The 26,640-nt window shown below is 43.0% G+C and overlaps 11 non-coding genes and 1 pseudogene across 11 annotated transcripts; 10 read left to right on the top strand and 2 right to left on the bottom strand.

Annotated features, from left to right (window-relative positions):
• Positions 1–5,392: 5,392 nt before the first annotated feature.
• Positions 5,393–5,474, bottom strand: trnas-gcu (transfer RNA serine (anticodon GCU)). Its single transcript has one exon. It is a non-coding gene; the product is annotated as a tRNA-Ser (tRNA).
• A 463-nt stretch (positions 5,475–5,937) lies between these two features.
• Positions 5,938–6,078, top strand: LOC141283586 (U4 spliceosomal RNA). Its single transcript, XR_012338175.1, has one exon. It is a non-coding gene; the product is annotated as a U4 spliceosomal RNA (small nuclear RNA).
• Positions 6,079–6,936: 858 nt separating this feature from the next.
• trnak-cuu (transfer RNA lysine (anticodon CUU)) lies at positions 6,937–7,009 on the top strand. The gene has a single exon. It is a non-coding gene; the product is annotated as a tRNA-Lys (tRNA).
• Positions 7,010–7,210: 201 nt separating this feature from the next.
• On the top strand, positions 7,211–7,284 carry trnan-guu (transfer RNA asparagine (anticodon GUU)). Its single transcript has one exon. It is a non-coding gene; the product is annotated as a tRNA-Asn (tRNA).
• A 742-nt stretch (positions 7,285–8,026) lies between these two features.
• trnas-gcu (transfer RNA serine (anticodon GCU)) lies at positions 8,027–8,108 on the bottom strand. The gene has a single exon. It is a non-coding gene; the product is annotated as a tRNA-Ser (tRNA).
• A 463-nt stretch (positions 8,109–8,571) lies between these two features.
• LOC141283578 (U4 spliceosomal RNA) lies at positions 8,572–8,712 on the top strand. The gene has a single exon (XR_012338174.1). It is a non-coding gene; the product is annotated as a U4 spliceosomal RNA (small nuclear RNA).
• An 858-nt stretch (positions 8,713–9,570) lies between these two features.
• On the top strand, positions 9,571–9,643 carry trnak-cuu (transfer RNA lysine (anticodon CUU)). The gene has a single exon. It is a non-coding gene; the product is annotated as a tRNA-Lys (tRNA).
• Positions 9,644–12,729: 3,086 nt separating this feature from the next.
• On the top strand, positions 12,730–12,849 carry LOC141286704 (U4 spliceosomal RNA; annotated as a pseudogene).
• Positions 12,850–13,803: 954 nt separating this feature from the next.
• On the top strand, positions 13,804–14,019 carry LOC141348106 (small nucleolar RNA U3). The gene has a single exon (XR_012357458.1). It is a non-coding gene; the product is annotated as a small nucleolar RNA U3 (small nucleolar RNA).
• Positions 14,020–22,893: 8,874 nt separating this feature from the next.
• Positions 22,894–22,967, top strand: trnat-agu (transfer RNA threonine (anticodon AGU)). The gene has a single exon. It is a non-coding gene; the product is annotated as a tRNA-Thr (tRNA).
• Positions 22,968–23,543: 576 nt separating this feature from the next.
• Positions 23,544–23,633, top strand: trnar-ucu (transfer RNA arginine (anticodon UCU)). Its single transcript is given in 2 exon segments — positions 23,544–23,580; positions 23,598–23,633. It is a non-coding gene; the product is annotated as a tRNA-Arg (tRNA).
• Positions 23,634–23,788: 155 nt separating this feature from the next.
• trnat-cgu (transfer RNA threonine (anticodon CGU)) lies at positions 23,789–23,862 on the top strand. Its single transcript has one exon. It is a non-coding gene; the product is annotated as a tRNA-Thr (tRNA).
• The last annotated feature ends 2,778 nt before the right edge of the window (positions 23,863–26,640 follow it).

Below are 26,640 nucleotides of genomic sequence, written 5' to 3'. Positions count from 1 at the left end.
TAAGTAATTTTTTCCATAGGTAAAGTTGTGGACAATTCCTTTATCCAGTTAATGAGTTTTGGTTTACTAGTCTTCCTCCATGAGAGTGCTATGACTCTTTTTGCCAGCAGTAGACATAAGTCCATGGCGGTAATTATCTTTCTAGACATAAGATGTCCATCAGGATATAAGCCTAAAATAAATAGTTTAGGGTCAAGAGCTAATTGTATACCCAATATAGTATCCAGAGCTTGTTTGATCTCTTTCCAAAACTGTTGTACTTTATTGCATTCCCAGATACAGTGGAAGAATGTCCCTTTCTCCTCTCCACACCTGAAACACAAGTCTGGGATATCACCATTATATTTATTAAGCTTTTCTGGAGTCACATATGTCCTCATTAGCCAATTATATTGCAGTACTTTGAGACGAGTACTAGTAGTTTTTGTTTGTGCTTCAGCACATACCTCTTCCCAGTCTTCGGAGGATAAGTCCTCCTGTAAGTCTTCCCTCCAGGCATTAAGTTTCCCTAAAGAAGATTCAGGGGAACCCTCTACTAATATATTATATAGTTTGGAGATTATTCCCTTCCCAAAGCAATCTTTTTTCATTTCTGTTTCCAAGGTGGACAGCGGAGGGATTGATAAACATTGACTTTGAGATGATCTAATAAAGTTTCTCACTTGTAGATATTTAAATCGATGTTTGCATGGAATATCATACTTGGCAATCAACTCCTCAAATGACATCAAAGTCTCATCCTCTGATCCCATGAGATCCCCTATTGTCTTTAAACCTTTGTCAGCCCACTTCCTAAAACCAGGGTCTGCTCTGCCTGGAGGGAAAAAATGGTTACCCCATATTGGGCTGAAGCGTGCAAGAGAGATGGATTCACCCAGATATTTCTTAACCTGATACCAGATTATAATCATATTTCTGACTATAGGATTTTTGTCTTTTTTTTCAACATTTTGACTTTTGCTGAGTATAGGTACTGGGGAAAGGGAAGAGGCACTGAGCAGTTTTCAATATTCATCCAGGGCGGAAGGGATTTATCTGTAAAATAATACATCATAGTCCTCAATTGGGCTGCCCAATAGTACCAAAGTGGATTGGGACACTTGAGGCCTCCTCTTTCATACGGTAAATACAAGAGTGATAAACGTAGCCTCGATCGTCTATTATTCCACAAAAAACGTACAAAAATTGTCTTCAGGTGTGAGAATAAATTAGCAGGAGGTGACAACGGGATGTTCTGGAACAAGTACAGAAGTTTGGGCATTATGTTTAGTTTAAGAACATTAATTCTTGCTATAAGTGACAAGGGCAAGGGTTTCCATCTTTCTATAGATGAGGTGATGGAGTCTACCATAGGGGTGTAGTTAGCTCCAACAATGTCTCTCAAACATGGCACTATCTTAATTCCGAGATAGGTAAAACAATCTACCATTTTGAATTGGAAAGAATTTCCGGCACTTTTTCTCTCTTCTGAGTTAAGTATCATTAATGAAGATTTTTCTTTGTTCACTTTATATCCTGATATCCGTCCAAATGTGCGTAATAAATCCAACAAGGCTGGGATAGAATCTTTCAGTTTTTCCAAAAAAAGAATAACATCATCTGCAAATAAGGCAATTCTGTGTTCCTGTTGATTTACTGATAAACCAGTTATGTTTTTATGGGACCGCACCGCAATGGCAAACGGTTCAATTGCTAAAATAAACAATAAGGGGGACAAAGGGCACCCTTGCCTACATCCTCGTTTAATTTCAAATGGTTTAGATATAATTCCATTTGTCAGTATTTCAGCATATGGTTCGTTATATAGAAGTCTAATCCACCGACAGAAATTATCCCCACAACCAAATCTTTTTAATATTTCAAATAAGTAGGGCCACTCAACTCTATCGAAGGCCTTTTCGGCATCCAATGATAGTAAAGCAGCGTCTGTTTTTCCTTCCTGACTATGAAGAATATCCAACACTCGTCTCACATTATGAAATCCCTGTCTACCTGCAATAAACCCATTCTGGTCACAGGGAATTAGATCAGGTAAAAGTCTCTCCAGTCTTCGAGCTAAAATTTTGCAAAGTATCTTTAAATCCACATTAAGCAGACTTATTGGTCTTAGATTTCCACATTTATTGCACGGTTTACCAGGTTTGGGCAGTAAAGTTATCAGAGCTCCTCTTAATGAAGCCGGAAGGATTCCCTTTTCAAATGAATCCGAGAACATGTCAAAAAGAGGGGACAGCAATTTAGTTTTAAATTTTCTATAAATTTCTGTCGGTAGTCCATCTGGGCCAGGGGTTTTACCTGTTTTCAGATGATCTATTGCTATAGATATTTCCTCCTTTGTTATAGGTGTGTCCAGGTCTGCACTTATTAGTTTTGAAATGCTGGGTATCTGAAGGGTATCTAAGAAGAGGTTTTGCTCTTGTCCCATGTGTATTATGTCTGAGCTGTATAATTTTTCAAAAAAAAACTTAAAAGTTTCATTAATTCCTAGAGGGTCAACAATAATCTGTCCATCACTATTTTCAACTGATGCAATATTTTTCTCATTCTGTAGTTGTCGGAGGCGCCATGCTAATAGTTTACCAGGCTTTTCCCCTTGGTCATAGAATGTCTGTTTAAGACACAAAAGATGTGAGGCTGCCTTAGAAGCAGAAAGTTCGTTATACTGTGTTCTTAGTAATAGAAGCTTTTGATGAATTCTTGGACAAAAAGTTTGAAAATATTCTCCCTCAAGCAGCTCAATCTCCGCCTCCAACTTTTTTGTTTTCTGATAAGTTTGCTTTGCTCTATAACTTGTAAAACTAATAATCTGACCTCTTACGTAGGCCTTAAAGGCTTCCCACCTTGTGCAGGGTGATGTTTCATCCGTATTGGTTTAAAAAAAAATGTTAATTTGGTTGTCTATAAAAGATATAAATTCTGAGTCTAGGAGCCATTTTTGTTTAAATCTCCACCTAGGGGGATCCCTCTTTAGTCTTAAATCTTCATATATTAACGAGTTTGGCGAATGGTCAGATATTAAAATGCTATCATAATGACAATCCTTTATTTTGTACCTCATATTAGCAGAAGCTAGAAAATAATCAATACGCGAGTATGATTTATGTGTATTTGAGTAGCAGGAGTATTTTAAGACCTTGGGGTTCATATCCCTCCAAATATCCCTCAGATCAAGTTCTTTCATAAAATGTTGAATAGTTTGTCTACTTTTAGGATGCGAGAGGTCAATACCTGAACTCCTATCCAATTCTGGGTTCAATGTACAATTAAAATCCCCTCCTATAATAAGGCTACCAGGCAGAGATGATGCTGTAAGAAAAAGATTATGAAAAAACTTTGGGTCGTCAATGTTTGGAGCATAGATATTTATCAGGATTATTTTTTCCGTAATAAGTGTGCCCTGTAGAATAATATATCTCCCCGCCTTGTCTTTAATAACCCTTGTCACATGAAATGGTATAGATTTGTGCCCTGCCACCTCCTCCTAATCTTCGCCTCTTGGCTAGACAACAGGTGTGTTTCCTGAAGTAGCATGATATCAGAGTGCATAGATTTCACCCTAGTCATTACTTGTTTCACCTTCTCCAGTTTTTGTAGTCCTCTGCAGTTCCAAGAAGAAATTTTAATTCTTATTCCACCAGACATAACATATAGCACTAAATGAGCTTCCCAACACATTTGAAATATTAAAAGACAGAGAAACAAATAAAACCTGAATGTCAAAAACTACATCCATAACAATGAATATTGAACATGCCCCTTTAACTTGAACTTTGGTACCCATTTCCCTCCCCCTATGTATACTGGTACCTGTCTAACAGCTGAAGGCTGTTCCACCCAAGAGTGAGGATCAACCGACTGTGCCTGAACACCATTCCCCCTTACCCCACCCCGCTACATAAACAGAAAAACTCGTTATTGGATACGTTAAGAAAAATAGACTACTAACAGTGGCTGTGAGCCTCTGGCCCTTTAAACAAATATAACAAGTTGGCCTTTTTCTCTCTTCTTTTTTAAACTTAAAGTTCAGTAATTATCCCTCCATGCCAACACACAGTATGTCAGTGATTACATTATCTCACCCCAGTCCACTCTCTGACCTCAAAGCTTTCACAAAATTCTCCGCTTCACCTGGCTGATTAAAGATGCGAGACTGTCCGTTGTGTGTCACTATCAGTCGCGCGGGAGGAATCATGCCGTACCGGATCCCCATGGAGCGAAGTTGTTGCCTCACGGCGTCAAACTCTTTCTGTTTCTTGTGTACACCGGTCGCCAGGTCCTCATAAAATCTCACCGGACGGTTCTTGAAAAGAATCTGTCCCTTTGCCCTAGCAGCTCTTATCACGGTCATTTTATCCTTATAATTTAGGAACTTCATGATCATAGTCCTCGGTGTAGCGGTGTTTGACATATTCTTCTGGCCGACCCGATGGGCTCTCTCCAGCGTCAGAGCAACAAGTCTCAAGTTAGATCGTCGCGATCTGGCCTCCAGATCCAGCACTTTGTCCTTGAGATCTTTGTTGTTATTTTCAAGAGTCCGTACCTTTGCTTCCAAGGTGGTGATGCTATCTTCTGCTGCAGATATCCGGACCTCCGCCTCACCGACCCGCTTAGCACACTCATTTACATCCTTCCTCACAGTCTCTATTGCTGACAAGATACCATCCAGTTTGGAGGAAAAATCCGATTTCAAGTTTGCGATAGCCGCCAGTACTGCATCTAAGCTTTCGGCCGTCTTTTCCATCTCAGTCGGCTTGTCATTTTCCTCCTCCATCGCTTGGCATGTGTTGGTATTAGTCTCGCTATCTTCACGGCCAACGCTAACGCTAGCTTCACAGCCAGCCTCAGAGTTCAATTTAGAAGTGAAGTCAGATAATTTCGACTGAGTTGGTCTATTAGTGTTTTTACCGAGTTTCCTTTGCGAGAGAGGCATCACAGCTGTCCTACAGGCGTCGTTCAATGTCTAATAAACGAGTATTATTCAGGATTTTACAGAAAGATAGCGGAGCAGAAGTGGGCACGTCCTCTCAGCAAGCCGCCATTACCGGAACCCCCCAAAAGTTCCATGTTGCCACAAAGTCAATACCCCACCGGGATGACTTGAAATACAGTCAGCATCGGCAATTTTTGCCAATCTCTCTGGAGGCTTGTTGAGAAAGATAGTCTTGCTTCGTTTTGTTTCCTTTTATTGGCGTGGCTGGTTGTTGGTCCTCGTCAAAGAGGTGTCCACCGATCGTAGCGTGCCGGAGCCAGAAGACTTGTTGTTTTGTCAATATGTTCTCAAGACTTTGCGGCAGGTATCAATAAACTGAACTGAGTGTGTCAGATAGGGAAGACACACAAAAATTGCAGAGTGGGGTCACCAGGAACGAGGATCACTGCTAAACGTACCGAACGACGAGGATGGGATTCGAACCCACGCGTGCAGAGCACAATGGATTAGCAGTCCATCGCCTTAACCACTCGGCCACCTCGTCATATTACGTGGCACCTTTTATTTAGCACTCCCGATTCAGATCATCAGCTCATTAGTAGAGAACTCAAAGAACTGAACTGAGTGTGTTAGATAAGGAGGACACACAAAAAGTTCAGCATGGGGTCCCCAGGACCTAGATTAAGGTCCAGTGCTAAAGGAACCGAACGACAAGGATGGGATTAGCAGTCCATCGCCTTAACCACTCGGCCTCCCCGCCCCCTTGCTGACTGAGAGAGGCCATGCTGCGGACCTTTTCAGCTGCTGCTGCTGTGCTTTCAGCAGGCTGTTTTGAGCACAGAGGGAATAGTGAATGAGCCGTCTTTTACACACCTCTAATCTGTTCCGTAGAAACACGGTGCAGCAACCCGTGCCAGGAGACTGTTTGTGCGGCAGTTTAAAGCTTGCTACCACCTTGTCGGTTCACATCCACGTAGGTGCCTGAAAAGGTCACGACCGTCGCCGGCATTCTTTCGCAGAGGCAATATTGTAGCCTATGAGGTTTATCCGAGGCGCGATCATTGCTGGTTGAAAACTTTACCCAATACCCCGCCAGGATGACTTGAAATACAGTCAGCTTTGGCAATTTTTGCTAGCCTCTCTGGAGGCTTAGAGTATTGTTGAGAAAAAGTAGCCTTGTTTCGTTTAGGTTTTGTTTCTCGTCAAAAAGGTGTCTGCTGATGATTGAGCGCCAGAGCCAGAAGGCTTGTTGTTTTGTAAATATGTCCTCAAGACGGGTATCATTAAACTGCAGCGCAATTACGGCTCACCGTTACCCATCGTAAACAGGTTGGGCCTGTCTGGTCCGGTGGGCTCTCAGTGGCGCTAAAGCTTCCAGTGCATGTCGAGCACAATGTATTAGCCTTCCACCGCCTTAACCGCTGGACCACCTCGTCATCTTGCGTGGTTTCTTTGTTTAACACTCCTGAATCATGTGCATGTGGATGCCTTCTTCGTCTTTTGTTTCAGCCGCCGAGGGCCTGTTTTCCACTGAGGCCCTGCGTCAAACTCCCTATGAGACACAATCGAACGTTAGTAGTAACCTCCGATTACGGCCGAATGTGGATTCTGCTCGGACGACGGGGCACCGGTACATCCTTTGTAGCTTTGGCTTGTTAGCCAAACGCTACAGCAGTTTGCCATTTCCCATGAAATCATCCTTGATTTCCTTAAGAAAGGTGCCCCAAATTGGTGGAAAATCACATCTCAACCATACGCTGTCCAAAGCATTGACCCGCCTTCACGCGGCAAAACAGAACGTGTTGTTGGCCCGCACTGCTGGGTCAAACTGCGCTTCCCAAAAACAGATTGGGTCAAAACCGACAGAAGAAAACTCTAAGCCTGCTCTAAGCCCTACCCACGGGGAGGGCTCGACAGTCTCGCACAACGCGAGAGCCTCCGTTTCGCCTGTGTAATTTGGGGGCCGATGAAAACTGGGTCCGACCCGGTGAAGAAGCCCACGACCAGCCCGGCTAGCTCAGTCGGTAGAGCATGAGACTCTTAATCTCAGGGTCGTGGGTTCGAGCCCCACGTTGGGCGGCTCAGTTGACTCTCTTTCTTCCCAAAAGGGTGGCGGGCTCCAGCGTGCCCATTCGCCGCGCAGGCTGAGCGGATTTTGCGAGCTCCGGAAACATCTTTCAAAACAGATGTCGCTGTTAGTGCGAGCGATTTTAATCCCTATCACTAACCCTAACCCTTTCTTTTACACCGGTGATCCGGCGGCAGCAAGCAGCAGCGGCTGTCTCTGTGGCGCAATCGGTTAGCGCGTTCGGCTGTTAACCGAAAGGTTGGTGGTTCGAGTCCACCCAGGGACGTGTGAAATGCCGGAGTTTTGCACGCGCGTCAGGTGTCCACTGACGCCTATGCCATTCTTAGGGTTGCGAGGCACAGCTTTCTCAGGGCGTTTATCTTGTGCACCTTCAATAAGCTGGCTTGTTTTAAAAGAATTCAGCGGCGGGTGTTTGGTGAACATTTTCACCAGCTCGAGTAGTTTGCTGTGGCATGTGGATGCCTTCTTTACTGATGATCTGTCTCTGGGGCTCATCTAGTTGACATAGTATCCGCTGACATTCGGCTGAAGGTGCTGATCCACCATCTGCTCTTGGTACGGACTGGAACCGGGGGACTGTAGTGACCATCAGATCGGAATACAGAATGGATCTGGTGGCTACGGTGACCTCAGAATAAGAAGAAACAGACTAATATTAATGTAGATGCAAAAGTTCCATGTTGCCACAAAGTCAATACCCCACCGGGATGACTTGAAATACAGTCAGCATCGGCAATTTTTGCCAATCTCTCTGGAGGCTTGTTGAGAAAGATAGTCTTGCTTCGTTTTGTTTCCTTTTATTGGCGTGGCTGGTTGTTGGTCCTCGTCAAAGAGGTGTCCACCGATCGTAGCGTGCCGGAGCCAGAAGACTTGTTGTTTTGTCAATATGTTCTCAAGACTTTGCGGCAGGTATCAATAAACTGAACTGAGTGTGTCAGATAGGGAAGACACACAAAAATTGCAGAGTGGGGTCCCCAGGAACGAGGATCACTGCTAAACGTACCGAACGACGAGGATGGGATTCGAACCCACGCGTGCAGAGCACAATGGATTAGCAGTCCATCGCCTTAACCACTCGGCCACCTCGTCATATTACGTTGCGCCTTTTATTTAGCACTCCCGATTCAGATCATCAGCTCATTAGTAGAGAACTCAAAGAACTGAACTGAGTGTGTTAGATAAGGAGGACACACAAAAAGTTCAGCATGGGGTCCCCAGGACCTAGATTAAGGTCCAGTGCTAAAGGAACCGAACGACAAGGATGGGATTAGCAGTCCATCGCCTTAACCACTCGGCCTCCCCGCCCCCTTGCTGACTGAGAGAGGCCATGCTGCGGACCTTTTCAGCTGCTGCTGCTGTGCTTTCAGCAGGCTGTTTTGAGCACAGAGGGAATAGTGAATGAGCCGTCTTTTACACACCTCTAATCTGTTCCGTAGAAACACGGTGCAGCAACCCGTGCCAGGAGACTGTTTGTGCGGCAGTTTAAAGCTTGCTACCACCTTGTCGGTTCACATCCACGTAGGTGCCTGAAAAGGTCACGACCGTCGCCGGCATTCTTTCGCAGAGGCAATATTGTAGCCTATGAGGTTTATCCGAGGCGCGATCATTGCTGGTTGAAAACTTTACCCAATACCCCGCCAGGATGACTTGAAATACAGTCAGCTTTGGCAATTTTTGCTAGCCTCTCTGGAGGCTTAGAGTATTGTGGAGAAAAAGTATCCTTGTTTCGTTTAGGTTTTGTTTCTCGTCAAAAAGGTGTCTGCTGATGATTGAGCGCCAGAGCCAGAAGGCTTGTTGTTTTGTAAATATGTCCTCAAGACGGGTATCATTAAACTGCAGCGCAATTACGGCTCACCGTTACCCATCGTAAACAGGTTGGGCCTGTCTGGTCCGGTGGGCTCTCAGTGGCGCTAAAGCTTCCAGTGCATGTCGAGCACAATGTATTAGCCTTCCACCGCCTTAACCGCTGGACCACCTCGTCATCTTGCGTGGTTTCTTTGTATAACACTCCTGAATCATGTGCATGTGGATGCCTTCTTCGTCTTTTGTTTCAGCCGCCGAGGGCCTGTTTTCCACTGAGGCCCTGCGTCAAACTCCCTATGAGACACAATCGAACGTTAGTAGTAACCTCCGATTACGGCCGAATGTGGATTCTGCTCGGACGACGGGGCACCGGTACATCCTTTGTAGCTTTGGCTTGTTAGCCAAACGCTACAGCAGTTTGCCATTTCCCATGAAATCATCCTTGATTTCCTTAAGAAAGGTGCCCCAAATTGGTGGAAAATCACATCTCAACCATACGCTGTCCAAAGCATTGACCCGCCTTCACGCGGCAAAACAGAACGTGTTGTTGGCCCGCACTGCTGGGTCAAACTGCGCTTCCCAAAAACAGATTGGGTCAAAACCGACAGAAGAAAACTCTAAGCCTGCTCTAAGCCCTACCCACGGGGAGGGCTCGACAGTCTCGCACAACGCGAGAGCCTCCGTTTCGCCTGTGTAATTTGGGGGCCGATGAAAACTGGGTCCGACCCGGTGAAGAAGCCCACGACCAGCCCGGCTAGCTCAGTCGGTAGAGCATGAGACTCTTAATCTCAGGGTCGTGGGTTCGAGCCCCACGTTGGGCGGCTCAGTTGACTCTCTTTCTTCCCAAAAGGGTGGCGGGCTCCAGCGTGCCCATTCGCCGCGCAGGCTGAGCGGATTTTGCGAGCTCCGGAAACATCTTTCAAAACAGATGTCGCTGTTAGTGCGAGCGATTTTAATCCCTATCACTAACCCTAACCCTTTCTTTTACACCGGTGATCCGGCGGCAGCAAGCAGTAGCGGCTGTCTCTGTGGCGCAATCGGTTAGCGCGTTAGGCTGTTAACCGAAAGGTTGGTGGTTCGAGCCCACCCAGGGACGTGTGAAATGCCGGAGTTTTGCACGCGCGTCAGGTGTCCACTGACGCCTATGCCATTCTTAGGGTTGCGAGGCACAGCTTTCTCAGGGCGTTTATCTTGTGCACCTTCAATAAGCTGGCTTGTTTTAAAAGAATTCAGCGGCGGGTGTTTGGTGAACATTTTCACCAGCTCGAGTAGTTTGCTGTGGCATGTGGATGCCTTCTTTACTGATGATCTGTCTCTGGGGCTCATCTAGTTGACATAGTATCCGCTGACATTCGGCTGAAGGTGCTGATCCACCATCTGCTCTTGGTACGGACTGGAACCGGGGGACTGTAGTGACCATCAGATCGGAATACAGAATGGATCTGGTGGCTACGGTGACCTCAGAATAAGAAGAAACAGACTAATATTAATGTAGATGCAAAAGTTCCATGTTGCCACAAAGTCAATACCCCACCGGGATGACTTGAAATACAGTCAGCATCGGCAATTTTTGCCAATCTCTCTGGAGGCTTGTTGAGAAAGATAGTCTTGCTTCGTTTTGTTTCCTTTTATTGGCGTGGCTGGTTGTTGGTCCTCGTCAAAGAGGTGTCCACCGATCGTAGCGTGCCGGAGCCAGAAGACTTGTTGTTTTGTCAATATGTTCTCAAGACTTTGCGGCAGGTATCAATAAACTGAACTGAGTGTGTCAGATAGGGAAGACACACAAAAATTGCAGAGTGGGGTCCCCAGGAACGAGGATCACTGCTAAACGTACCGAACGACGAGGATGGGATTCGAACCCACGCGTGCAGAGCACAATGGATTAGCAGTCCATCGTCTTAACCACTCGGCCAAAAACAGGGCAAAAGGGACTGCTATGGGTGGGGGAAAAGAAAAAATGAGAAAAAAACAAGGGGAAAAGGAAAATGAGGAAAAAAAATAAAGGGGAAGTGAAAATTTAAAATGTATTGGAATTCCAACCCCCACTTTTTTTACCCTTTAACTTACTTTAACAAATTACAGAAAAATACATATTTCTACATATTTTACATAATCACAAAACAACTATTCAATTTAGTAAAATTGAAATAATAAAACAAAAAACATATTTCCAAAAAAATATGTTTTATTTCAACAGCTAAATATTGACATATGACAAATTACACTCTATATATGCATTACATGCTCCTTTTCAAAAATCTTAAGTCTCCAAGCACGCTGTCGGTTCTGAGGAGGTGGTGCAGCTGATGGCTGCTGGCCTTGCGGAAGGGAAGACCAATCCTGAGATTGCGGTGCTGGAGCTGATGAATGTTGGACCGGTGGAAGGGAAGACCATTGCTTCTGAAAATAATTTTTATTTAATCAAGTATGAGCTCCATACTTGATTTTACTATGAGCCAAAACCTAATGTATAAAATGTTACTCAGCAAACTGTTCTCTTTTATTGTCTAAAGATTCAATAAACCTTTACACCTAAAATATTTTTTATTTATTTATACACAACTAATCATTTTCCTGACTAATATTACTTAGAGCGATATTGCCACTTTGATAATTATAAGTGATTGCTTATCCATTTGTCGTTTTCTGTATAGATTATAAATAAACAAATATATAAATAAAATATTATAATATATAAAATATAAATAACCTTATATTTATTTGCTACCACCTCCACCCTAGTACATCCCTGCATCTTTCTATTCTATTCTATCCTATCCTATTCCATTCTATCATCTATAGCACAACTGTACATACCACTTATGTATTTCTAAATTGATTTGTCTATTTATATTTACATATGTGTACTTTTTTATTCTCATCTTATTTTTATTGTCTGTGTGATGTTGTCTCCATGTACTGGAAGCTAATGACACTGAAACAAATTCCTTGTATGCACAAGCATACTTATTATCAGAAAGAGTTTTATTGCCAAGTATGCTTGCACATACAAGGAATTTGTTTCAGTGTCATTAGCTTCCAGTGTGTATGTGTGTGTGTATATATATAATATGATGAATGTTTAACTAAATAAATGTTTTAATATGATACAAATGGTAGTCTACATAGCTTTTTTAACACTTAAGAGTTTTTCTGAACAATATTTCAGGCTTTACAGCACAAATCAAAAGCATTCTTCTGTTACAAAAAAAAAAAAGATTAGTATTCTGTTGAGATTAAACCATATTATCAAACGAAGCTATGTCAGGTAGCGTTACCGCTTCTCTATCACGTTATACTGTAACTTACTCACCTGCACACAGTCCAAAAACGTCCAGTTTATTAGATGTGTATGATTAAGGAATTAATTAAAACTGTCTCGCGTCACGCTGTGATGAAGGTCAGTGTACAACGACAAGCGCGTTTTGCCACTTGAACATTTTATAGATTTAGTCACATGACAATGTTTCGACCAATGGCTTTTTTGCCCCGAGCGGCCAATGGCCGCTGAGCGATGTTCAGAACTGTTAGGACTTAGACCAGTGATTGTTAGGAATGTTAGGACTTGTGTTAGGATTGTTAGGACTTGTGTTAGGACTTGTAACAAATGTTTAGGAATAGTTAGGCCGGCTGATCACTGGAAGGTACGGCCACCCCGTCCCCTTGCTGACTGAGATAGGCCATGCTGCGGACCTTTTCAGCTGCTGCTGCCGTGCTTTCAGCAGGCTGTTTTGAGCACAGAGGGAATAGTGAATGAGCCGTCTTTTACACACCTCTAATCTGTTCCGTAGAAACACGGTGCAGCAACCCGTGGCAGGAGACTGTTTGTGCGGCAGTTTAAAGCTTGCTACCACCTTGTCGGTTCACATCCACGTAGGTGCAGAAAAAGGTCACGACCGTCGCCGGCGTTCTTTCGCAGAGGCAATGTTGTAGCCTATCATTGCTGGTTGAAAGCTTTACCCAATACCCCGCCAGGATGACTTGAAATACATTTATCTTTGGCAATTTTTGCTAGTTTTGTTGAGAAATATAGCCTTGTTTCGTTTAGGGTTTTTTTTCCTCGCCAAAAAAACGGTCTGCTGATGATAGAGCGCCAGAGCCAGAAGGTTTGTTGTTTTGTCAATATGTTCTCAAGACAGGTATCATTAAACTGCAGCGCAATTACATCTCACCGTTACCCATCGTAAACATGTTGGGCCTGTCTGGTCCGGTGGCCTCTCAGTGGCGCTAAAGCTTCGAATGCGTGTCGAGCACAATGTATTAGCCTTCCACCGCCTTAACCACTGGACCACCTCGTCATCCGGCGGGGTTTCTTTATTTAACATTCCTGATTCATGTGCATGTGGATGCATTCTTCGTCTTTTGTTTCAGCCGCCGAGGGCCTGTTTTCCACTGAGGCCCTGCGCCAAACTCCCTATGAGACACAATCGAACGTTAGTAGTAACCTCCGATTACGGCCGAATGTGGATTCTGCTCGGACGACGGGGCACCGGTACATCCTTTGTAGCTTTAGCTTATTAGCCAAACGCTACACCAGTTTGCCATTTCCCATGAAATCATCCTTGATTTCCATAAGAAAGGTGCCCAAAATTGGTGGAAAATCACAACTCAACCATACGCTGTCCAAAGCATTGAACCGCCTTCACGCGGCAAAACAGTACATGTTGTTGGCCCGCACTGCTGGGTCAAACTGCGCTTCCCAAAAACAGATTGGGTCAAAACTGACAGAAGAAATCTCTAAGCCTGCTTTAAGCCCTACCCACGGGACGGGTTGACAGTCTCGCACAACGCGAGAGCCTCAGTTTCGCCTGTGTAATTTGGGGGCCAATGAAAACTGCATCCAACTAAAATTACAAACAAAATTTTAGGACTCTAATGATGTTTCAAATGTAACTTTTCTCATCTCTGTTGTTAGGTTGTAACCATCTCTGAGACTCAAAGTGTCAGAACTCGCCTAAGCTGGTTTTGCAAAATGGAGGTCAAGACTATACTTTCAGGGATCATTTCTATAGTTTCTAACTAGGAAATGTGTTTCAAAAGTGTAGTGTCTCCCAAACTACGATGATGAGCTTTGATACTCTTTTCTGAGCGTGAATCCGGTGTGGAGTAATGGTTTATTTCATATGATCCACACCGTTGATGAACGTTCTGTGTGGTATTTAAGCAGCATAGAAGAAGAGAGTATGATCAGAGTGGTCTCTGAAAAATGTAAATATCAGATTAAAAATCTTATGGGTTGTTGTGATTGAGAATTTTATTTTATTTTATTTTTTTTTACATTTTTGTTGGTGGGTGTCACCATCCTTGATATTCAGAATGTCAGGATAAGATGTCAGCTGGTTCTATCAACTTAAAGTTGCCATAAAATGCATTGAGAGAATATTTTAATTTGTTCTTTGATATCTGCATAGAAGGTATATGGCATAGGAAAGGGCAAACAATCTCCAGAAACGGTTTTACAGGACCATTTACAACCCTAGGATTTGTCCCTAGAATGAAATGCTCTGTTATTGCCTTTTTTGGAAGCTTCATGAATATTAATGAGCTCTGCTCCGATTGGCTGTTTCACAGAGCTGCTCATCTCTATAGCTGGCACATTGATAAAAATATATATTTAATCAGGAGCTCTAGCGGCTTTTAATATGTGGTTTGTTGAATCTGCCGTTTTGTATCGCAGACATTTTAGTCTCATTACTGTGATCCATGTGCTCTGTGTAAAGTTATAATGCAGAGGGAGCGCTTCTTACCACACAAGTTCAGCTGCTTCTCGGTGATACTCTGGATCTGTAAATCATTCGCCATCATCAGCGCAGTTATTTCTCCATCATTCACCATCATCAGCACAGTCATCTCTCTGTTTATGTGGTAAGTGATATCTTTTGTACTGCAATGTAACAGGCTAGCGCTAGCATCAAGCTAACCGTGTCCCTTCAGTGGCTTGCCTTGTTTTACTGATGTACTGACGTTACCGATGATTGGGCGATGCAAATGTTGGAGGCGTAACTATTAACGATCCCGGGACTGTTGCGTAACAGTCGGTGTTATGTTGGAATTGACATATAAATCTAGTGTTTGCAAAAGACCACCGAAATATAGAAGATTTATCCTTATCCTTATATAGATTTATCCTTGATTTCCATAAGAAAGGTGCCCCAAATTGGTGGAAAATCACATCTCAACCATACGCTGACCAAAGCATTGAACCGCCTTCACGCGGCAAGACAGAACATGTTGTTGGCCCGCACTGCTGGGTCAAACTGCGCTTCCCAATAACAGATTGGGTCAAAACTGACAGAAGAAAACTCTAAGCCTGCTCTAAGCACTACCCACGGGACGGCTCGACAGTCTTGCACAACGCGAGAGCCTCCGTTTCGCCTGTGTCATTTGGGAGCCGATGAAAACTGCGTCTGACCCGGTGAAGGAGACCACAACCAGCCCGGCTAGCTCAGTCGGTAGAGCATGAGACTCTTAATCTCAGGCTCGTGGGTTCGAGCCCCACGTTGGGTGCCTCTGTTGGCTCTCTTTCTTCCCAACAGGGTGGCGGGCTCCAGCGTGCCCATTCTCCGCACAGGCTAAGTGGATTTTGCGAGCTCCGGAAACATCTTTCAAAACAGCCTGTTAGTACGTGCGATTCTAATCCCTAACCCTAACCCTTGCTTTTACAACCGTGATCCCGCGGCAGCAGATGCGCAATGTCTGTCTCTGTGGCGCTACCTGGAGCAGGATCGTCTGTTTCCGCGGCCGTCTCCTCGTCCAATCGCCGATCTCGCCGTCCATTGTGAGAATGGACGAGAGCCAATCGCGTCGCTCGCCGTCCATTGTGAGAATGGACGAGAGCCAATCGCATCGCTCGAGCTCCATTGTTGAGAGCCACTCACCGCGCTTAGTTTCATTCTAAGTCAGGTTCAAAAATCAGACGAACGGAATATAGGATAACTTTTCAAAGTAAGTAATACATGTTTTCTACTTTCTTCCTCTCTCTTTACAATGTTCTCAATTGGTAACTCGTTACGTTTTCGTCCGTCGTTCATCCGTGTTTGGCGTTCACAAACTTTTGACTCGCGAATTGCCCATAATGAAACCGTTTAAATGTAATCTAACTTTCTAAAGTCCATTTACACGTTCTTAAGGTCGATTTAAATGGGGGGAAAAAACGCGTTTCAGCTGTAAGTGCAGTCATTCCTTATGACAATTAGGGGTGGGAGAAAAAATCGATGCATCGATGCATCGCGATTCTCTCTTCAACGATTCTGAATCGATTCCTAATATTTCAGAATCGATTCTGAGCTTGTTTTTTTTTTCTGCATATGGCACGTGTGCGCGCTAGAGATGCGGCTGGCTACAGCGCACAGAATTTGCACTGTGAGACACGTGCGCATAATGCTTGACAGTGTGCTTCCATCCGTCGTGTTTTACTTTAGATATGCGTTCATTTCTGCCGTCTGGAATGCAAGAAACTGTTGCACTGACAGACTCACGTGCGCTTTGTGTTTGTTCGTCCTAAAGCTCGATTGCGGATGCGGTTAAATACACTTGCATTTTGGAATAGTTTCAAACGAAACTGTACGTACAGTCAGTTATGTTTTCAGAGCAGGACAAAACATCTGATATATCGAAATAGATCTGTGCATCATTGGCGTTCCGTCCATATACAGTAAGCTGCTAATGCCCTGCATACTCAGGCTGTCAGAGAGAATGCGTTCACGTGTTAAATAATATAAACATGCTTATAAATGAATCCCTTATTTGAATCTTCTGAGCAAGCAGATTCTCCGGATCTTCCTTGACTCCTCAGAATTGATGCGCATTCTATTTTGCTGTCATGCGCGTGATTTCATTCGCGGGGTAATCCTGCCAAATCCTGATTGCCAAAAATGTATTGTATTTTTGTATATTATATATAATATGTATATTTTCATAATTTCTCAACAATTCAAAAGTTTAAAGTCCACAGAAAAAAATAGCCTATATAAAATGTATATATATTTTTAAAAATAATAATAAACAGGAAAAAGAGGAAATATTAAAATATGATTTCGTCTCTGATTTTATTGGTGTCTAAATAATGTAAAGATATTATTATTTTTGGTATTACTGGTGGTTTTAGCACTCAGCATACCTGGTAAATAAAAGTGTCACCTCAACTATTGTCTGTAAACTTTCGGATACCTGAAGAAAACTTATTTTAAATAAGTAATTGTTTTAAAAAGTACTTTGCTTACATAATTTAAAAAATAAAGTAAAGTTGGCCCAAATTAAATTTGATATAAAACAAATATGAAAATGTAGCCATGTGCAGTACTATTGAAAACTGAGAATGTGTTCATCGTGATATTTAGTTGTTAATGAAAACAGTAATTAACTTGAATCTTGAAACCGGTGAAGATTGACACACCTACTTTTACAGAGATTCCAACTATAAACAAAAAGCATAGAAACTGCAATTTTACATGTTTTTAAAATTGTAAAGTTGTATTTGCACAGCAGAAGAATTAATTGGGGAAAAAATGTAGATCAAGAATCGTTTTGGAATCGGATCGTGACTCCCAGAATCGGAATCGGATCGGATCGTGAAGTGCCTGAAGATTCCCACCCCTAATGACAATTTACCTTGTTTTTACTATAGTGAAAGCATAGTAACCATGTTGTGTTTTTGGCTGATCGATTACAACTGTATGAACACAGTCTTACTATAAATGAAAATCTGAATGAACAGCAACAACAAAAAACGTTGTGCTTGTGTTTGTCGTCATTTACCATGGCTTTACTATAGTGAAAGTGTAGTAATCATGTTTTGTTTCCATGATTTGCCTATAATCTCACATATAAAACACCATTTGCCTGTAGTTTTGCATAGTAAACACATCTATTCTATTTAAAGTTTGATTTGGATTTAAAAAAATATGTTTAGTTGTAGACATTATCATTTCTAATTAACATTTAATGTGATTTTGCTATGTGTGAATGTAGTAATCAAGTTTTGTGTTTGCAGATGGATTACTATTTATATAAACACAGATGCAAGTGCTACAAATAATAATTTAAATGAAAATGCAATGTTATATAGACATCCCTTACAAAAATTAACCATGGTTTAAGTAAAGTGTACTTACTATGTTCTTTGTTGTTTTTTTTTTTTGTTGTTTTTTTTTCTCAGATTGATTATCATATAACCACAGCTTTTAACTAACAATGTACTTTATTTTACATTGTCATTAATACATGCTATATGTAGTTACTATAGTAATAACAGTAAATTATGCATAATTGGATGCAACTAACTGTAAACCAAACAAAACAATAATCTTATCCCTATCGTAACTGCATGTAGTAATTTCATATTCAAATACTTATATGTATAATTGTAGTGTAACACCTTTAAATGTGTAACCTTGTTTTGCTTTATTAGCAATAAAATAATGTTTAATTGTTGTAATGGGTGCCATTATTTAGTCAGCTTGAATATATATCATTGTATCATTATAAAAAAATTAAAAACATTTGTGTATTTGTCCAATACCTGCAAAATGCACATTACTAACTATTATTTTCCTATTATATTTAGATGAGCACTAAGCCAAAGAGCCACAAGGTCATGGGTGATGGCGAGTGGATGGCCAGGTTGAGGACTTTTGCCAGCTCTGGGGTTTTGTCCGTCTGGAGGCAACAGACCAGCACCACGGCAGCGGAAGTGGTACAACCTCTACAAGAAGGTAAAGTTACCTGTATCTCATTGTAGAATATGTATGTGTACATTATTTGTCAAACATTTTTACATGTGACTGTGTTTAATGTTTTTGAAAGAAGTGTCTTTTGCTCATTCAGCCTGCATTTATTTGATCAAAAATACAGAAAAAACAGCAAAATAATTATTACTGCATATTTGTATTTATTTTTTTATTTTTTAATGAAAACTGTGATACGTTTTGCAGAATTCATTGATGAATAAAAAGTTTAAAAGAACAGCATTAATTTCTTTAAAAAAAAACTTTTGAACAGTATATTGTTAAGATTTTCTATTATATTTCTAATGCTGTTCTTTATTTAACTTTTTAATGATTTCTAAAATGATTGCTAAATATATTCAGCGTTGATGACAGAAATAAATTAAATTTAAAGTATATGGAACTGTAAATTTAAACTGTATTAACATTTAATAATATTATTCATGTTTTTTGTATTTTTTATTAAATAAATGCAGGACTGATGAGCATAAGACACTTCTTTCAAAAACATTAAAAATAGTGATGTGTCCAAACTTTTGAATGATCCTGTATTTCTGTGTTTTCTTTTATTAATTTTTTTTTTCATAGGAGAGCTGCTTGGTGTTGACTACCTCCTGAGTCAGACTGGACAGCCCCTGGTAGTGGACCCTGACTCAGAAGAGACAGAGAACATGCTGGAGGATGTGGATGAAGGTGAGGATGAAGAAGACAAGGGCTTCAGGGAGGACCAAACATTTGACATTACTGAATCGAGTCTTACTGATGACCCAAGCTTCTCTCTGTCCTCCACTCAGCCTGATGCCTCCTTCACGCCAGGTGCCTCAGCATCTTCTGACGAGTCTGTGGTATGTAAATATCTCGTTATATGTATGTATGTAATTATGTTTTATGTAATATTGTTAAATTTCTAGGGAAAAAATATAATTCGTGCTGACCTGTAGCTTTTTGTCTGAAGTTGACAAAAAAACCTCTAGAAAAATATTTATATTTATTTGGGTTTTTTTGTCCCACTTCACTGTACTCATGTTGTTTATTAAAAAAAATGTATTTCTTGTATTTTTCTCACAGGTTTTGCATAGTGCTGGTGTGCTGGACAAAGTGGACAACCTTGTGGAGTATCTTGTGGAGCTCAGGAATCAGCCATCTCTGGCTCTCACCAACCATCGGGTCAGTTTCTCTTCTTGACCTGTCATATGTTAACACTACCACTTGTTTTGTTTTCTCATTTGCCATGTATTATATGCTCTCTCTGCTTAGGTGAGCAATATAGTTGGCAGAACCTGCTGGATTACGATAAGAAGAGAGTGATGTTTGCTGCCAGACACCAGAGCAGGCTGGACACAGGTTCACTCCAGGAGTGGAGAGCGTGAAGAGGCATACATTCACCACCGCTGCCCCACTTGCCCAGTGGCCAGATTGTTGTCGCCTGATAGAGAGTTTTGCACGCGCGTCAGGTGTCCACTAACGCCTATGCCACTAACGCCTATGCCATTCTTAGGGTTGCGAGGCACAGCTTTCTCAGGGCGTTTATCTTGTGCACCTTCAATAAGCTGGCTTGCTTTAAAAGAATTCAGCGGCGGGTGTTTGGTGAACATTTTCACCAGCTCGAGTAGTTTGCTGTGGCATGTGGATGCCTTCTTTACTGACGATCTATCTCTGCGGCTCATCTAGTTGACATAGTATCCGCTGACATTCGGCTGAAGGTGCTGATCCACCATCTGCTCTGACCATCAGATCGGAATACAGAATGGATCTGGTGGCTACGGTGACCTCAGAATAAAAAGAAACAGACTAATATTAATGTAAATGCAAAAGTTCCACGTTGCCACAAAGTCAATACCCAATATTGAATTGAATTGAATTGAATATACTTTATTAATCCCTTGGGAAGATCCCTCAGGGAAATTCAGGTACCAGCAGCAATACACACCGACACTAAGAGCAAAATTAATAAAGAAAATAAGTAAATAAATAAATAAGATATAAAACTAGAGTAAAAAAGAATTATGTACAACATTGCACACCAGCATAGATAGTAAGAGAGATTACGTACAAGCGTTACACACCAACATAGATGGTACAGATGAGTATTGTACATAAAATTATAAATTATTACACGTGTGTTGTTTCAGACGGACTATAGTTCTCCCTCTTCTCATTTATTCTCCCTCTCCTGCCAAAAACAGAGTTGTAAAGTTTGATAGCTCGGGGGACAAAGGAGTCTCTAAGTCTATTAGTTCTGCACTTGGGGAGGAGCAACCTGTTACTAGTCAGACTACTCTGGGCACTGATGACAGTATGCAGGGGATGACTGGCATCATCCACGATAGCCAGAAGTTTTTTTAGTGTTCTCCTCTCTGCCACTGTCACCAGGGAGTCCAGTTTCATGCCAACCACAGAGCCGGCCCGCCTGATAAGTTTGTCCAGCCTATTAGCACACCTTTTATTTATGTTACCCCCCAGCAAACCACAGCATAAAAAATTATACTAGCCACCACAGACTGGTAGAACATCCACAGGAGTTTCCTGCAGATGTTAAAGGCTCCCAGTCTTCGCAGAAAGTACAGACGGCTCTGGCCCTTCTTGTACAGGTAATCTGTACAGCATGTCCAGTCCAGCTTATTATCCAACCACAACCCAAGGTACTTGTAGTTGCATACAATCTCCACCTCATCGTCCCTGATGGTCACTGGGTGTGGTTGTGATCTGGACTTCCTGAAGTCGATGACCAGCTCCTTAGTCTTTGAGATGTTAAGCTGGAGATGATTCATTTGACTCCAGGAGCAAAATCACTGACTAAATTCCTGTACTCATCCTCACCATCAATACCCCACCGGGATGACTTGAAATACAGTCAGCATCGGCAATTTTTGCCAGTCTCTCTGGAGGCTTGTTGAGAAAGATAGTCTTGCTTCGTTTTGTTTCCTTTTATTGGCGTGGCTTTTATTGGTCCTCGTCAAAGAGGTGTCCACTGATCATAGCGTGCCGGAGCCAGAAGACTTGTTGTTTTGTCAATATGTTCTCAAGACTTTGTGGCAGGTATCAATAAACTGCAGCACAATCACAGCTCGCCGCTACCCATCGTAAACAGGTTGGGCCTGTCTGTTCCAGTGGGCTCTCAGTGGTGCTAAAGCATCAAATGAAGAGGATGGGATTCGAACCCACACAAACAAGGCGTGCCAAGCACGACAGATTAGCCTTGCATCGCCTTAACCACTCGACCACCTTTCATTTTGCGCGTTCCTTTTATTTAACACTCCCGATTTAGACCATCAGCTCACTTAACTGGACACGCGTGCAGAGCACAATGGATTAGCAGTCCATCGCCTTAACCACTCGGCCACCTCATCATATTTCGTGGAGTCTTTTATTTAGCACTCCAGATTCAGATCATCAGCTCATTAGTAGAGAACTCAAAGAACTGTTCTTAGTGTGTTAGATAAGGAGGACACACACAAAGTTCAGCATGGGGTCCCCAGGACCTAGATTAAGGTCCAGTGCTAAAGGAACCGAACGACAAAGTTTTTTTGGCTTTCTGGTAACTCTCATACTGTCCAGAGTTGCCCTCAGGTGGTCGAAATTTGTAGACATTCTCTTTTAAGCGTACCATCACCTGGCCAGCCTCTGGATGTTTTGACCCTTGGAGTCACCCTCCCGACAGCCTTTCATGCAGTTTGGAGTCGTGGCTTAGTTGGTTAAAGTGCCTGTCTCGTTAACAGGAGATCCTGGGTTTAAATCCCAGCGGTGCCTTGGGTGGCGTTCCAGTCCAGCAAGCGCAAGCTTTTCCGAAAGCGACCTGCAAACAGGGATAGCGAGTGGTTAATTTTGCAAACCAACCCGACTCAGTTGTCGGAAAACGCCTTAAAGCTGTCCAGCGCCCGGTCAGCCAACCCCTGGCCTATTCTCTGGAAGCCTGGATCGTCTGAGTCGCCCTCCCGGAGGGCGAACGTGCTGCCCGGCTAGTCTAGTAAACAGGAGATCCTGCGTTCGAATCCCAGCGATGCCTTTGGTAGCGTGCCAGAATACTGCCGAGCTTGTGTTTACCAAAAAACAGACGGCAAATGGGGACACAGAGGAGCTCGAGTTGTGATTTTTGCCATTTTGTTAAGCCCATCATGCGCAATGTTGCAATCGGACAGCAGAAACCATTTGGAAGCCTCCTGTTCTCAGCGTAAATTGATTTAAAGAAAATGTCAATCATATTTAATAGGTAGCAAAACATGCCCAAGAACCAATTCAGTGAGGTATGGCAATCACTGTCTTGCATCAAGTGGAGGCAGCAGGACGTACGAAGTGTTTATTCATGCATCGTCTAAGACGCCATCCCCACAATTAGCATGCGGGTTGGCGCCGTGGCTTAGTTGGTTAAACCGCCTGTCTAGTAAACAGGAGATCCTGGGTTCGAATCCCAGCGGTGCCTTGCAAATGGCAGCTTGGACCTTTTTGCCCTCCCTTGGACCTGAGGCCCTTACAGTGCCTCTGCCTTTCAAACGACACTGGACACTGCAATTGTGCAGAGACCCGAGGGCCTGTCCTTCCTGCAGAGAGAGAACGCGCTCTCTTACCGTTGGACGGCCACAGACCCGGAAGGTCAGCCTGGGTTTGAATCCGAGCAATGCCTCTGGTTGCGCGCCACAATACAGCCAACGGCGAATGGAGACAAATAGAAGCTCGAGGACAGCGGGCAGTTACCCTTGCAAAACAACCCTCTCACCTGCTTTTGAAGGATAGGATCCTAGGCTAACTGGTCCCACCAAGGAGGCGCCGTGGCTTAGCTGGTCAAAGCGCATCCCAGCGGTGCCTTTCCATCAGTGGCTCTCTTTGGCCTCGTTGTTGGATGGGAGATCCCGACGAGACTCTGTTTTTGAGCCATGCCTAAATTGTGCAAAGACCTGAGGACCTGTCTTTCTGCCCACACAGCGTGCCACTCAGCCGAGCTGGACAGGCACAAATCTGTAAGAAAAGGGCTCAGTGGCCCAGCCTGGCATACATACAGAGCTCTGTGGCGCAATGGATAGCGCATTGGACTTCTAGACTGACAGATGAGGCCATTCAAAGGTTGTGGGTTCGAGTCCCACCAGAGTCGTGGCTTTTGGCTTTCTTGTAACTCTCATACTGTGCAGAGTTGCCCTCAGGGAGTAGAAATTTGTAGACATTCTCTTTTATGCGTACCAACACCTGGCCAGCCTCTGGATGTTTTGACCCTTGGAGTAACCCTTCCGACAGCCCTGCATGCGGTTTGGCGCCGTGGCTTAGTTGGTTAAAGTGCCTGTCTCGTAAACAGGAGATCCTGGGTTCAAATCCCAGCGGTGCCTTGGACGATTTTCCAGTCCAGCAAGAGCAATCTTTTCAAAAGCGACCTGCAATCAGGGATAGCGAGTGGTTAATTTTGCAAACCACCCCGACTCAGTTGTCGGCAAACGCCTTAAAGCTGTCCAGCGCCCGGTCAGCCAACCCCTGGCCTATTCTCTGGAAGGCTGGAGCGTCTTAGTCGTCCTCCCGGAGGGCGAACGTACTGCCCGGCTAGTCTAGTAAACAGGAGATCCTGCGTTCGAATCCCAGCGATGCCTTTGGTAGCGTGCCAGAATGCTGCCGAGCTTGTGTTTACCAAAAAACGGACGGCAAATGGGGACACAGAGGAGCTCGAGTTGTGATTTTTGCCATTTTGTTGAGCCCATCATGCGCAATGTTGCAATCGGACAGCAGAAACCATTTGGAGGCCTCCTGTTCTCAGCGTAAATTGATTTAAAGAAAATGTCAATCATATTTAAAAGCTAGCTGGTTGTGAGCTAGCTTGCTCTCCTCCTGTCCTGTGGGTGTCGCTGTTTCGCTGTTTCCCTGCTTCCTGTTTGCCTTGCTGCAGTGTGGTCTGTTTGTTTGTAACGTTAGCTCTCTGCAGCTTCGTTTTTCTACTGGATTTTATACTGGATTCTCTATCTTATTGTTAATTCTGCCGTTTTAAATTGATAGATATAGCTTAATTTAATTTCTGGTCTTATCCATCAAACTAATCTGACTAATTTGATTGTTCGCCTTACTCTATAATCACGAGTGCAGCGCGTTAGCATTCCATAGCCGGTTAATTTGCCGCTCGCACTCCATTCACGCTTTTAACTCTTGTTTACTATTTTTAGCATTGCGCTGGCCGGTTAACTTGCCATCTGCGTTCCATTCACGTTTTTATTTATTTTTTCTCGTGTTTAATATCGTTAGTACTCTTTTAGCCGGTTCCGTTCCGTTTTTTCTCCCCCTGATCTGTTCTTCAGGAACTCTAACAACATTGGTAAGTTGAAATCATTCTACAATCACGGTGAGTAATGGCTTCTTCTCCTACAATTGTAGTCTGCACTGCTTGCCACATGTATAGCTTATCTATCTCTGTCAGCAGTGAGCCTTATACATGTGATAAATGCAGGAATATAGTCAGGCTGACAGAGAAGATTTCAGAACTAGAGTCACGCATCCAAACTTTAATGGAGGATAGTAAGAATGTGAGGGCCTTAGATACGGTTTTGGATGTGACTAGCTCAGAAAGCCCTGTACATTGTTCGGTTCCGGTAACAACGCCCATGCAGCAGGGCAATTGGGTGACTGTGAGGCGGCATAGTCGCGGGTCAAAACACCGCTCTTCCGTTCCGATCAGAACATCAAACAGGTTCTCCCCACTCAGTGAAGCACCCACTGAGAAACCTGATGAAAGTGCTCTAGTAATTGGCGATTCTATTGTACGGAACGTGAAAATAGAGACACCAGCCAACATAGTCCAATGTTTACCGGGAGCCAGAGCGCCTGACATCTTGGCAAATTTAAAAGTGCTGGCTAATGCTAAACGTAAATTCAGTAAGATTGTTATTCACGTCGGCGCTAATGATGTTCGACTTCGCCAGTCGGAGATCACTAAAAATAATGTTAAAGAGGTGTGTGAACTTGCAAGTACGATGTCAGACACTGTAATATGCTCTGGTCCCCTCCCGGCTTATCGTGGTGACGAGATTCACAGTAGACTGTGGTCACTCCATGGCTGGATGTCAAAGTGGTGCCCGCAAAATAACATAGGTTTCATAGACAATTGGACAAGCTTTTGGGGCAGACCTGACCTGTTGAAAAGAGATGGTCTTCATCCCTCCGGATGTGGAGCATCTCTTCTATCTAGAAATATGGCACATAGTCTTAGAGTTTGCACTTGACTCACTGGGGCCCAGGTCAGGAAGCAGACAGACTGGCTAAACCGACCATCTGCTAGCCGCCTCACGTCACAGAAATCAGTTAATTCTCAGCACATAGAGACCCTTTCACCTAGATATCACTCTATAGAGACTGTGTCTGTTCCCCGAGCTAGAAAACACAAAAAACGCCTGAATCAAATCAAGACTAACAATTTAATTGATGTTCAACAAATAAAAAATATATATAATACAGAGAAACAATTGATAAAGCTTGGCTTATTGAATATCAGGTCCCTTTCTACGAAAGCACTTTTTGTAAATGATATGATCACTGATCATAACCTAGATGTGCTCTGTTTGACAGAAACCTGGCTAAAACCAGACGATTACATTATTTTAAACGAGTCCACCCCCCAAGATTACTGTTATAAACATGAACCGCGTCTAAAAGGTAAAGGAGGAGGTGTTTCTACTATTTATAGCAGTATTCTCAATGTCTCTCAGAGAACGGGCTTCAATTATAACTCGTTTGAAGTTATGGTGCTTCATATAGCATTATCCAGAGAAACAAGTACTAATGATAAATCCCCTGTGACGTTTGTGTTAGCTACTGTATACAGGCCACCAGGGCACCATACAGACTTTATTAAAGAATTTGCTGATTTTCTATCCGAATTAGTGCTGGCCGCAGATAAAGTCTTAATAGTGGGTGATTTTAACATCCATGTTGATAATGAAAAAGATGCATTAGGAACAGCATTTATAGATATTTTGAACTCGATTGGGGTTAGACAACACGTGTCAGGTCCTACTCATTGCCGAAATCATACTCTAGATTTAATACTGTCACATGGAATTGATGTTAATGGCGTTGAAATTCTGCAGCAAAGCGATGATATCTCAGATCATTATCTAGTCTCTTGTATA

Source organism: Garra rufa, chromosome 1 (genome assembly GCF_049309525.1).
Source record: "Garra rufa chromosome 1, GarRuf1.0, whole genome shotgun sequence".
Lineage (NCBI taxonomy): Eukaryota > Metazoa > Chordata > Actinopteri > Cypriniformes > Cyprinidae > Garra > Garra rufa.
The sequence above is the reverse complement of the archived record's forward strand: the minus strand, read 5'-3'. Positions and strand labels throughout refer to the sequence as shown.